Here is a 12489-nt window from a genome sequence, read left to right as displayed (position 1 = left end):
TAACCACCGGAGAAGGAACAAATCACACTTGTTTTGTCCAGTAAAACACACATTCTAGGTTCTTCCAAGGTCTAAATATTTCAGTTAAAATGGTCACTGCGACTGAAGAGTTACCAACTGGGGTTAGGGGTGGGGGGCAGCCAAATATTCTTGAGGCTCCACAAATCACTATCACTAACTTAAATTCTTAGCCTGAAACATGTACATAATTTATAAATAAATTCTGATGTTCTCATTTATTATCTGGTTTTTAAGAATGTTTCCATATATCCTGTTCTTTAAAAACAAAACTGCAATATAATGCAGACAATATAGTATCTCATATACAGTAAAACCAAACTATCAAATGCATATATTTCTTCATTTGAAAGACAGGAATGTATTAAAAAGATAAAGATGAATAAAATTATGCTTATTTTTTATACTTAAATGTTAGAAAGTAACCAAGCATCTTTTGCCATCTTTCTGTCTATCTATTATAAATACTGTTGATCTACCCAGTGAGTTTAAAATGGAATCAGGACAAGTGCTACCACTTAAATCTCAAAGTCAGTTTCATGACTTGTTCCTGGAATTGTGATCTACTGACACAATTCCAGGAATATTTGCCCTCAGTAGCGCTTGGGTAGCATTTATATTAACTATAGGTGACTCCATTCAGCACTAATGGGGACCAGAAAACAGGAGGAGGAAGAGTGGACAAACACCACCTGAGGGAAGGATTTCAGGAACCACTGGGACAGTATTCAAAACACAGTCTGCAATGGTGAGGACAATCAGAGATTGGGAGGAGAAAGAGAACCCCAGAAACAGAGAGACTGAGCAACAGTTGATTGGATGAAGCAATATGGCGCAGCTTCATAATTAAAGGGCTATGTGGATTATACATGTGAAGTTTTGCAAATATTAATGACACGGAAATCCAGACTAACCTAATATCTAAACTGTTCTCTTCAAATCTAAATACTGGAGATAATAAAATTGACCTTTATTTAGTATCACACAATATTTAATCTCAAAATACGATCAGGTCCAACACTGAGATATTAAACCCTGCCCATCAAATTAGCCCACAGTTTGAAGTTCATTATATGCAAGTAGGGATTGTACCAGGTCAAGGACCCATCCCGTTATGGAGATGTTACGCATTCACCTGGGAGAGCAAATTGGCAAGTTCTAGTAAAGCTGAAAGGTGTGTGTATCCTCCGGTAGGTTTGTTCCTCGGGAAACACTCCCACATGTGCTCCACTAAACATGTACAGGAACGCTCACTGCAGCATGGCTTACAAGAACGACTGAAGACTACCAAATGCCCACTGATATAAGAAAAGACTAACAAAGTGTCATACAGTCAGAGAGAGAGAGAATACTTGACAGCATTAAAGTGAAAGAATTAGAGCTACATCTATCCACATGGCTACATCCAAGGGAAAAATGTCAATTTAAGTTCTGTGTAAGACTGAATGAGAAATTTAATTATAAAATCAACACAGAATGACTTATTTTTAGTAAGCTCGAAAGCCTTGTTTGCGCAACATTCCAAATTCAAATTAAAAACAAAGCACGCTGCATTATGAATCTCGCAAAAAATGAAAAGCATGATTGATGATTCCATTCATATAAAGTTTAAATGGGAAAGATAATACACTGCTATGGATGGATACAGGTCTATCTAATAAGAATATAAAAATGTACAGGGTAATGGTAAACATCAAATTTGGGATAGCAGATACTCCAGGGGAGGGAGAGCTGGCAACGGCACCAGGAAGCATCACGTAGATGGCTTTGATTTTATCTGCAATGATTTATTTTTTTCAAAAAGTATCTTAGGCAAACAAGGTAAAACGTGAAGATCTGTGTTGTCCGCCCATGAGTACAGATTACATTATTTCCCACACTTCCTATATGCTCCACATATTGGATAATCAAAACCACAAAATATTAGGAACCAATTGAGAAATAAGAAGTTGGACTTCCAAAACCCATCAAGTTTGGGACACTGGGAGATATTATGATAGTTGACACCCACAGACACCCAGACACTTAGACAGGTCTAGTTGGCACAAAGCAAGTAACTCAACAGACAAAAGCTTTTGTTTATTGCTAACTAAAGCAAATAAAGGAAACTCCCCAGTTTGCTATATAAAACTGACAAACTGGTTTGAAATCTACGACCCACTGGTATGTCAGGGAGCTGCTTCTTCCCCTCAGATGAAGTCTTCTAACAGGAGAGAGTTTAACCAGGGAGGTAGGTCAGCAGGCCAGAAACAAACAATGGGAGGTCCAGAGTAAATGGGTTGTATTTCAGCCAGGACATTCAGAGTAAGTGCCGTGAATTTTTACAGGTGAGGACCCAGAGATCACTGAAGTCTAAAGACTAGATGAAAACTGTACTTTTCTTTAACTCCCCCAGTAATGTCTTGCTTTCCAGGGGCTCTACCCTAAGATGGGGGAGTTAGCAGCAGCATACCCTGGTACATGCTCACAGGAATGGAATTTCAAGATTACGTAAGGTCCATCAGGTGAATCATATGAATATTTATTTCTGAGTTTTAGTCTCTTTCTTATCTCAGAGAAGGGAACTTCTGTCTTCAACACACTACCCTTTACTTAACCTCTCTGTGCCTCATTTTTCTCATGTATGAAATGGTACATACCCACTCAGACTGGCTGTGCAAATTACTGAAACAGTGTTTGGAAAAGCATATCTCTAACGAATGATGGCTGCTGATATTAAAATCCCCTGCAGCTCATGTACTATCTTTTGAGATTTCTGTATTACATTGCAAATTGATGAAGTTTATATAAACTCTACCCCCCCCCCAAAGAAAATGAATCCACAGGACAATATGCTTTATTGATGTATAATGTGTTTTCTTAAAAAAAATTCTCTTACATACTCAAGTCTCTCTTAGGTAATGAGCTGGAAACCCTACAGAAGAGAGATTCTTGTTTTCATTTGAAAATACGGATTAAGTGGAACCTTTAAAAACTGAACACAAATACCTTTTGGTGCCCATGTGGCTACAGATGTTCACTGCTTCTGGGATGGTTGAGACTCTCAGTGTTGCAACTTCTGTGCTTCTCTGCCCCCTAGATAAGGCCATCCTTTCTCACAAGAATGGTTTTGGGGACTGGAAGATGATTTTCTCTTCTGCATAGTGACCTGCACATATCTGTTTCAAGTAACTTTAATGTTTTTGATTAATTTGCCTCTCATAGCTCAGTAGCTGGCTAATCAAGTTAAAGAGCATGTGCCTTGCTTTAAAAAAAAACTCCCTAAAGTTACATACAAATATATATTCTTATTATTATTATTATTATTTTGGGTGCATCATTCGGGAGTCGAACCCAGGTCTCCCACATGAAAGGCAGGCATTCTAACCAATAATTAATAATTGATTTATTAATTTCCCCTCTTGGCACTCAGTCCAAAGTCAATAAAACTAACATACTCAGAAAAATAAACAGGAAGCATTCCGATGAATACAGTTTCCAAGCTGGAGACACCGCAGGCTTACTTTATGCCAAACACTGTGCTCGTAAGTACTTCACCATCAGTGCCTCATTTGATTCTCCCTGAGCCCCTGAGAGGTTGGGGCTGGCACTAGGTCTGAGACTGTGGGAGATGACCCAACAGGTGAGCTAGGTCTACCTAGGGAGGCTAACTCCAGCCTGGAAGTCCCTGGTTGCAACAGCCTTTTAAAGGACATTGAAAATTCTCTGTTCTAACCCACACCTAACACTTGAATGTCCTACCCTAGTGGTTCTCAACCAGGGGAAATCTGGAAAAGTCTGGAGACATTTTTGATTATCCCAGCTAGAGAGAGTAGAGAAGTGGGCATCGAGTGGGGACAAGTCAGGAACCATGCTAAACACCTGACATTTGCACAATACAGCGCCCCATAACAAAGAATAACCTAGCCCGGACTGTCAGCAGTGCCAAGGATGAGAAGCCCTCTACTGCGACCCACCCAGGAAAGGGTGTCCACCACCCTCAAACGCCCCCAGCACTAGGGAACTCTCTAGGTACTCACATAGCCCATTAATTTCATTAAAAAAAAAAAAAAAAAGTGTTCCTTGTCCTAAAACGAAAACCCAGCTCCTGTGGGTAAACGTCAGTAACTGCCCATGACGCCAGACCAAGACTAGGCTCTGGAAGTTGAAAGATGAGAAAGAAAAACTTCCCCTCACGAAACTCACCATGTGTACGGAAGAGGTTGAGAATAACATGCATTTTCTAATATTCGAATAGTGCAGGGGTTGGCAAACTTTTCTGTGAAAGGCCAGACAGTAAATATTTTAGGCATTGCAGGTCACAGGATCTCTGTTGAAACGTACTCAACTCCGCTGGGGCAGGGCAAAAGCAGCCATGGAACACTGGCAAACGAACGAGTGTGGCTATGTTCATTCCAATAAAACTTTATTTATGGACACTGAGACTTGAATTTCATACAATTTCCAAGTGTCATAAAATCTTATTCTTCTTTTGATTTTTTAAAAGTATTTCAACATTTAAAGACAGGAAGAGTATTCTTGACTTTCCAGCTGTACAAAATCAGGCAACGGGAGTGGGGGTTGCAGAGTGCCGAAACAGAGTACAAAGTTCAATGAAACGTTGCTGGGTCACTTAATTTTCACAGGTGCCCCCTAAGGAAGGTGAAATTACGAAATTGCGCACATTTACAAACAAGTTCACACACAGAGTTTCCCTGAAGTACCCAAGACCTCACATCCAAGAAAGAGACAGAAGCCGGATCCTAACCTTGTGCTCGTCCCAAGGACAAACAATTGCAATATGATTCATTCAAGAAATACGTTCTGCATGTCCATTTGCCACAGGAAACAGAGATCAAGGCCCAGTCCCTACCCATCAGGAGCTCTCGGCACAACCTGGTTGCAAGACAGAGCGTCGATCACAATAGAAAAGGGTGACTCTTAGGGACAAATATGCAGAGGGCATGGGCAGACCCCAGGCGAGCAGGCCAGTGTTTCCCAAGGAGAGCCCAGAGCAGCCAGGCCGTAAGGGGTGGCGGGAAAGCCAGCCCAGGCGGGCAGTGCCTGAGCTAGAACAAGGCGGCGAGAAACTGCACAACGCCTGGAGAATGACAATGAGTTCAGTGTTGCTGGAGCCCAGGAAGCAGGGCAAGGAGTCAAAAGTTGAGGCTGGAGAGTTAGACGGGGTTAGATCATAGATGGCCCTAGGGTCGGGGAGCTTGGGGTTATCCCGGGGCGGGGTAAACTGGGGGAAAGATTTTAAGCAGAGACAGATTAAGTTTGATAGTGAATGCTCTGACAGCTTTGTGGGAAATATGAGTGGGGGTTGGGCAGGGAGGAAGGGAGGGGAAGTGACAGCTGAGAGACATGTTAGTGCTCAGTCCTGAATCAGGGTAGGGGCTGCAGGAAGGAAGAAGGGGCAGACTTTACCAATCTTCAGAGTTAAAATGGATAGGACTTACTGAGGACAGGGACTCACAGTGGAAGGGGATGGAGGGAAGAAATGATGTCCTTCCCCACGTTTCCAGCTGGGTGATGCGGATGTGGGCGCCCCAAACTAAGAAAAATAATCTCAAAAATACAATGTCGGGAACAAAGTGCCTAAGAAGCAGAAAGAATGGGATGATAAATCTGCCTGTGGACGTCAAAGACGACTCAGGAACCAAAGTGATGTTTAGGCTGTGTCTTTAAAGATGATTACAAGTTTGCCGAGAGGAGGAAAAGGGAAAGGGTATTTCATGCAAAAGGAAGAACTGGAAATGGAAAAGCCCATGCTGATTTTTAATTGAGCTCCTAGTCAACCGAAACAGCCCTGATCCATTTCAGCAGGCAACTGTTAAGCCATGCCTTCCTCCTCCCGTTCCTTTGCTGCTGATTTTGGGCTTCTAGGGGCACAATTTACCTTTAACCCTCCAATATGTGATCTTTTTTTTTTTTTTTTGGCATGGGCAGGCTCCAGGAATCGAACCCGGGTCTCTGACACAGCAGGTAGAACTCTCGTTGCACCACCCCCAATATGTGATCTTGATAAGTTAATAATTTCAGCGAGCTTTAGCCAATCCTCCCAGTTTTTTGTCTCGGGAGTCTAACGAGACACCCTTATGTTTTACCCACCAAAAAATGGCCACCCTGAGGGAAAGAAATGCAGAGGGGTGAGGGCGGGGAGGCCCAGAGGAGAGAGCTGCTCAGAAGGCAAAGATGGGTGTGTCACAGGCTAGGACAAGTGCTTTCCACTGACCCAGAGCCATAGCTCTTGAGAAGGGACAGCCATGTGGAGTGGTCAGGAGAGTGGCTTGCAGTGAGCCGCAGTGCATGAGTTTCAGTCCTGGCCTGGTCTCTGGCAGCATCAGAGAAGTCACAGTTCTCGTACCTGTACGGTCATACTAAAAAAGAAGTCCCTACTTACACGGTGGTTGTTGGTGAGGAGGAAATGAGCTAATATGTGTACAGCACTTAGGATAATGCCTGGCACATGGTCATTTGACCGGTAAGCTAGCAGTAGTAGCAAGCAGTAGTGTTAGTAGTAAGCCAACTCATGGGGTTGTCTGTTGTACAGCCCAGTGGTTCCCAAACTTGCTCAGCTTGCAAGCAATCTGGGGCGTACGTTTACAATACAGATTCCTGGGTTCCAACTTCAGACTCACTGAAAAAGGATCTCAAGACATGGGGTGGAGAAATCTGTACATTTAACAAGTACCACACATCCAGCCCCTATTTCTCTATCTCCCAAAACCTTTCTAAAGACCAGAAATAGTGTGCCTACCTTTTTGCTCTGGTCTTAAAGGGTGGGAACTAACAAAAGCAAAAGTAATTTAAAACAATTATTTTCCAGTTCTTAACGATTCCTTGCAGTCTCCTAGTTTCTGTGTACATCGGAAAATGGAAACTGCAAGCCATCCTTTCATAGTTACTGATTCAAGAAATTCACCCTAATCTAGCATGGGGCTCCCCATTCTTTGTTTGAAACCTCTATCTTCCTCATTTGCGGGTTTTCTTTGGATTTTACTTGGAACATCATCCCTTTCCCAACCCTTTAGTAATTCCCTTCTTCTCCACAATCCCTCAAAGATCACATGCAGTCAGCAAGTCTTCTCAGCACACCTGGGTGAAATTCATGCTGGCCAGCGGATCGGAACTCATTTAGCGCAGCTCTGTGCCCTCACACAATCAGCTCACCTATCTTGAGTTTCAATTTCCTCTTACAAATACTTGTTCTACTCTTCCTAGGCTGAAGATCGACCTCCTTGTCTAAAAAGGACATAAGTGTAACAGGAGTTGAGGAGTTCTGCCTGCCTGGTAGTATTAGTCTATCTATCCCGGCTTTGAACTTACAGAAATATCTCTTTTTGCTCCAGATAAAATTTTTCCTTTATCTCAATACTTTGAGCTTTAAAGCCTTGAGTGTGTTACTCTATAAGGTTCCCGTTATTGTTCTTTTTTTATAGTCATCCGTCGTCACGGTTTCTGCTTTCCAGCTTTCTCCCAAACTTAAGCTCTTCCACATTCCATGTGGAGCCACACTGGACATTTCAATCTCCATCTACTTTCTGATCAAGAACATTTATAATCATTTGCTAAGAATTTCACATCTGAAAGTGGTCCAACGTTAATGGAGTCATTATCTTTTATTTCTGGCTCTGAAGACCACCTAACTGAAACCTAGTATATGCTAGGTGTTGTCCTCCAAGCACGCATCTCTTCCCCTCTGCCCAGGAGACATTGTATGGTCATAATCCTAATAGCAATTAGATTATGGTGAAGGAGATTCTCAACAACAGTCAACAAAGCAGCAAACTCTCCTTAGTGCATATATTCTTCTTAATCTTAAGGAAAATAAAGGCAGATTATACGTGTATTGGTTAAAATGGAAGGCTCTGGAGTAAACCTATTTAGGTATAAACCTTGACTCCACCCCCTATTATCTGCGTGCCCTTTACAAGTTCACAACTTTATCAGTGCCTCAGTTATAATAATAGTAATAATAAAAATAAAATAATAATGATATAGTTAAGAGCATCAGCCTCAAAGGATTATTGTAAAGAGTGTAAAGGGCTTAAAAACATTACCTGATTCTTCATAAGGCAATGGTCAGCTATTGTTTGTTATTACTATTATGCTGATTTGCTTTTGTTGTGGACACTTCTTTTTCCTTAGTGAGTACTTAAGAAAGGTAACTGAAGAATTTTGTGAACTTGGAATACCATAGAGAAAGCAAAGCCACAAGAATTTTTTTAAAAATCATTGCACTGGGCGGGCCACGGTGGCTCAGCAGGCAGGAATGCTTGCCTGCCATGCCAGAAGACCCGGGTTCGATTCCTGGTGCCTGCCCATGTTAAAAAAAAAAAAAAATCATTGCGCAAGCATGTAAGAAAGAAACACAAACGGGCTCTCTTTAATATGCACTTGTGGGATGGGGGTAGATAGTGGTAGCAGAGGGAAGGGTTCAACTAGGGTAATATTTTTACTAGGCAATTGAGTGCTCCAAACGATGTGAGTATAAATGATAAATGAAGGCATTTTTTAAAGTACTTAGTTGGGTACATGGTAATAGAGTAATGGAATTGTTCAAGACCAATTCTGCATGACTAATTTTTTAATTTTTTAATCCAATTTATCACCATAAAATTACATTTGCCAGATTCTCTACATTTCACAGGATTCCACTCAAGACGTTGGAGGCTATGTTAAGAAGATTATTTAAGAGCTACTGCCACTCTTTAAAGATTTTCTCTGTGTCAGTTATGACATTGATGACACTTTAAAATTAATATCCCTGGTTAGACACTTTAAATGTGCAGAAGTTGAACAATGTACTGGGATATTTTTGTTGTGTCACGTACTATTGTGGAGGGAGAGCACAGTCCTTTGCATAGACTCTCTGACTCTCTCTTGCCTTCAGAATATACCCTAGACCAGCTTGGGTGCAATGACCACTTCGCTGAGGCCACACATTTGCCCTTTTTTGGCCCATCTAATGATCTCCATCTGTGCTTCAAAAATATTATTAGGACATGTCTTTAGATATCTTAACTGTCAATACTTTAATTTTTCTGATTGACATTTCTTTTAAGCAAGGGGGGACAAATAAAATAGAACAGCCAACTCACAGCATGGATGCTGGCACATGAAACCGAAAACTCTGCTGAAACTGAACTCTTAGCTGGAAGCACAACAATACAGCAGCTTGATGGACAAAAATCTGAAAACTGCATACAAAACGTACTTCAGAGTGTCAGCGCGGGCTTCTCAGGAGCTGACCTCAAGTTTAGGACAGCACACAAACATACATCAAGTGTGGTTCAGACAGACCTGTGTCAGCCCACAGGTGAGAGGAGGCTTCCTAGGGTGAAGCTAAGTAGCGTCTCAAAGACAGACAGGAGCTTCCCAATAAATGTACCGGGTGTTTAATGTAATGAGTAACAAATCACTTCTGGATTTAGCTGGCTTGTAAAAGTACAACACTGTCATTAGATAGTGGCTCAGGCAACTATGCAATTTAACGGCCATTAAAAGTTCCAGACGCGCCTAAGGCAATTCCAGGAGGGATGGCCAATCGTGGATGAGCTTGCCTGCTTCATCTTCTCATGACACTCTCCAGAGACTGCAACGTGCCTGATGTGATGCTCAAGACGTCATCATATAGTATGGAACATGACACTGGACTGTATTTACAATCAACTTGGGAATTCATTCAACTAAATATCGTGAATGATGGCAATTGCTAGTATGTATTGAGGGCTTACCACGTGTCAGGAATTGTGCTACCCACCATAAATTCCATGCATTCTAGCTTATTAAATTCTCACAACAACAACCTTATAAGGTGGGTACTAATGATGCCATTTTGCAGGTGAGGAAGGAGCCTGAAAATAAATTGCCTTCAGTCGTTTAGTCAATCTAACAAAATTATTCAAACCAGCACCTAATGGTTTTGGAGACCATCTTTATCCAATGCCCAACCATCAAAATAGCCATCCCAAAGCACCCATGTGCAATGATATATAACACTCAACTGGCTGAGGGCTAGCAACTGTCCCATATGAATTTAGACCACATAAAACTTTTGCCTGCGAACACTGTAAATTTTCCTAAAATATAATTCTCACAGATGAAATGTTATGTTATATAAGGTATGATATGCCACTGAAGGGATTTCAGTGCTTTTGCTCACTATGGAAAAATTGGAGAGAAAATGTTATCAGGGCAAATTTTCTTAAACTTCTTGTCCAAATCAACAACCCCCTCCCCCAAAGGCTTCTAGTTCTAAGTTCACATGGGAAGGGAGCAATATCAGTAGGTGATATTGATGAGGAAATAGTTATAATCTATAATCAACTCTTTGCACACTTTCCATACTCTGGTGTCCCCTGGGCTCATATACACCTAGTCCTTTTATAAAACAGTTCCACTTTTTAAAAGTGGTTATACTGTTTTCAGTTCCCATACTTTGATTTAATTTAAATAGCCGGTCATGGTAATGATTTATCTAATTCCGATTCCTTGATAAGATCAACAAACCCAATTATAACATTGTTCTTGTGAGAGAACAGAATTTATGGGACAGCTTCCAGAAGAGCGCTGCAGTGTACAGAGGGGAATGGCAGTATGGAGAAGTGTGCAGCCAGTCCTGAATTTGATCTTGAAGCAATGCTTTGTCCAGTGGTGTGCTAATAAATCAAGTAATACAAGTCCTGCAAGAAAACTGAGAGGTGATAGAGCTAATAGGGTCAGTTCCAGCTTCCACTCAAGGGGTAGTCTACCATTTTCCAACCATGATTTAAGTCTGGTTCAGGATGGTTATCCACTGCCCCCCTCACCCCACTCCAATCTTTCAATGTGGAAGGAACTCCGCTATCTACAATGCCTGCCAGCTTTCTATTCCACCAGCCAGCCCCAAAAACGTGATTTCCAAGGTGTAGTCCAGGAACCCTTAAAACCATTAAGGGGGTCACAAAACTAGTTTCACAATATAACAAAAAATTAATTGCCTTTTACACTCTCATTTTCTCATAAGCAAAGAGTACAGTTTTCCAGAAGTTACATGATGGGTAATATTTCAACAGAATGAATGCGAAAGCAGATATGAGAAACCAGCTGTCTTCTATTAAGCCAGACATTAAGGACATTTGCAAAAATGTAAAAACTCAATGGAATTCTTGCCACAATTTTTTTTTTTGGAAAATGCAGCTATTTTTTCATAAAAATCCATATCTCATGTTACACATGTAATGATTTTACTATTTTTAGATGAATAAATACATCTTTTTTTTTACATTCTCAGTTTAATTTTTAATACAGTGAACACGGATAGATATTATCAACATCTCCAAATGCTCTTTGGGATCTTCAAAAATTTTTAAGAGTGTCAAAAGGTTCTGAGACCCAAAAAGCCTTTGAACTATTGCCTTAGATAGAAAAAGGATTAGTTGAATTTGTCTGAAACCTGCATTTGAAAGAACAAATGCCCAGGCCCAGGCCCCTTCCCACCTGGGAGGTGTCATGCCCACAGAAAACAAGTGTGGTGATTTCATTTCCCCTACTGGGAGTCAGCAGACCCTTGCAGCATTTGGGAAAGTGGGGAGGAGCTGTCTATTACTGTCTGCAACTAGATAGGTATGTCTGTCTGAACTCTGGAATCCAGTATTAGAAAGCAGTTGTGACCATATATAAACGCCACGACCTCCAGCTCAGCACTTACTGGCTTCATAGTGATATTTTCTTTTCTGCTTTCTCTTCCTTGCTTATTTCATTTGGTTCAGAAATCAGGCAGGGAAGAGAGGTCCTATATATTGGGTCCCTTTGGAGATGGAAATATTTGGTGTTCTAGCTGGGAACCTTGAGAAATAAAACGAAGTCCAATATTGGGGGACAAAGTACTTGCAGAGGGACTGGGATTCCAGCGGGGGCAGAAAGGGAGCTCTTCCCAGACTCCACACAGGTGATCTGTACCCTTCATCACGCAGTGTAGCCGGATTTTAAACTGGGCAGATGGCTTTTAACATCGAGAGGTTTTCACTCCTAAACCACAGGGTATTTGGATCTTGATGAGTGGCCACAACTTATGACAGCTTCTTCTCCGGGAAAGTGGGTGTTTCCACAGAGAAAGGGTCTCAAGCAAAGCAAAGGCGGTGGTGGACCCCAGGAAAGAGACAGAACTCACAAAGACCTTAGCACAGAAGGTAGACCCTTCAGAGTGCATCCTGCCCTGGGTCAACACAGGCACTGCTCTTAGTAAGAATCCAAGGCAGCCCAGGACTTTCAGACGTGCCAGGGCCCCAGATCTGAACAAGCAGAGGCAGCTGAGGCTCAGAAGCAGGGAAGTACAGTATACACTGCCTAACGACTCGTGAGCAGTACAAGACTTGCCATTTCTAAACAACATCGAGTTCAAGACTGACATCCCCACCTTAAATAACAAGTGACAGCCCCGTGAGGGCGGCACCAGCTTGGCTGCCTCAGAGTCCACAGAGGCAAGAAGGGCACATCTTGGAT

General features: G+C 41.8%; 1 protein-coding gene across 1 annotated transcript in view; it reads right to left on the bottom strand.

Annotated features, from left to right (window-relative positions):
* CDH2 (cadherin 2) overlaps positions 1 to 12489 on the bottom strand; it is a 210847-nt gene that overhangs the window by 181633 nt on the left and 16725 nt on the right.

This window comes from Tamandua tetradactyla, chromosome 18, assembly GCF_023851605.1.
Source record: "Tamandua tetradactyla isolate mTamTet1 chromosome 18, mTamTet1.pri, whole genome shotgun sequence".
NCBI lineage: Eukaryota > Metazoa > Chordata > Mammalia > Pilosa > Myrmecophagidae > Tamandua > Tamandua tetradactyla.
The sequence above is the reverse complement of the archived record's forward strand: the minus strand, read 5'-3'. Positions and strand labels throughout refer to the sequence as shown.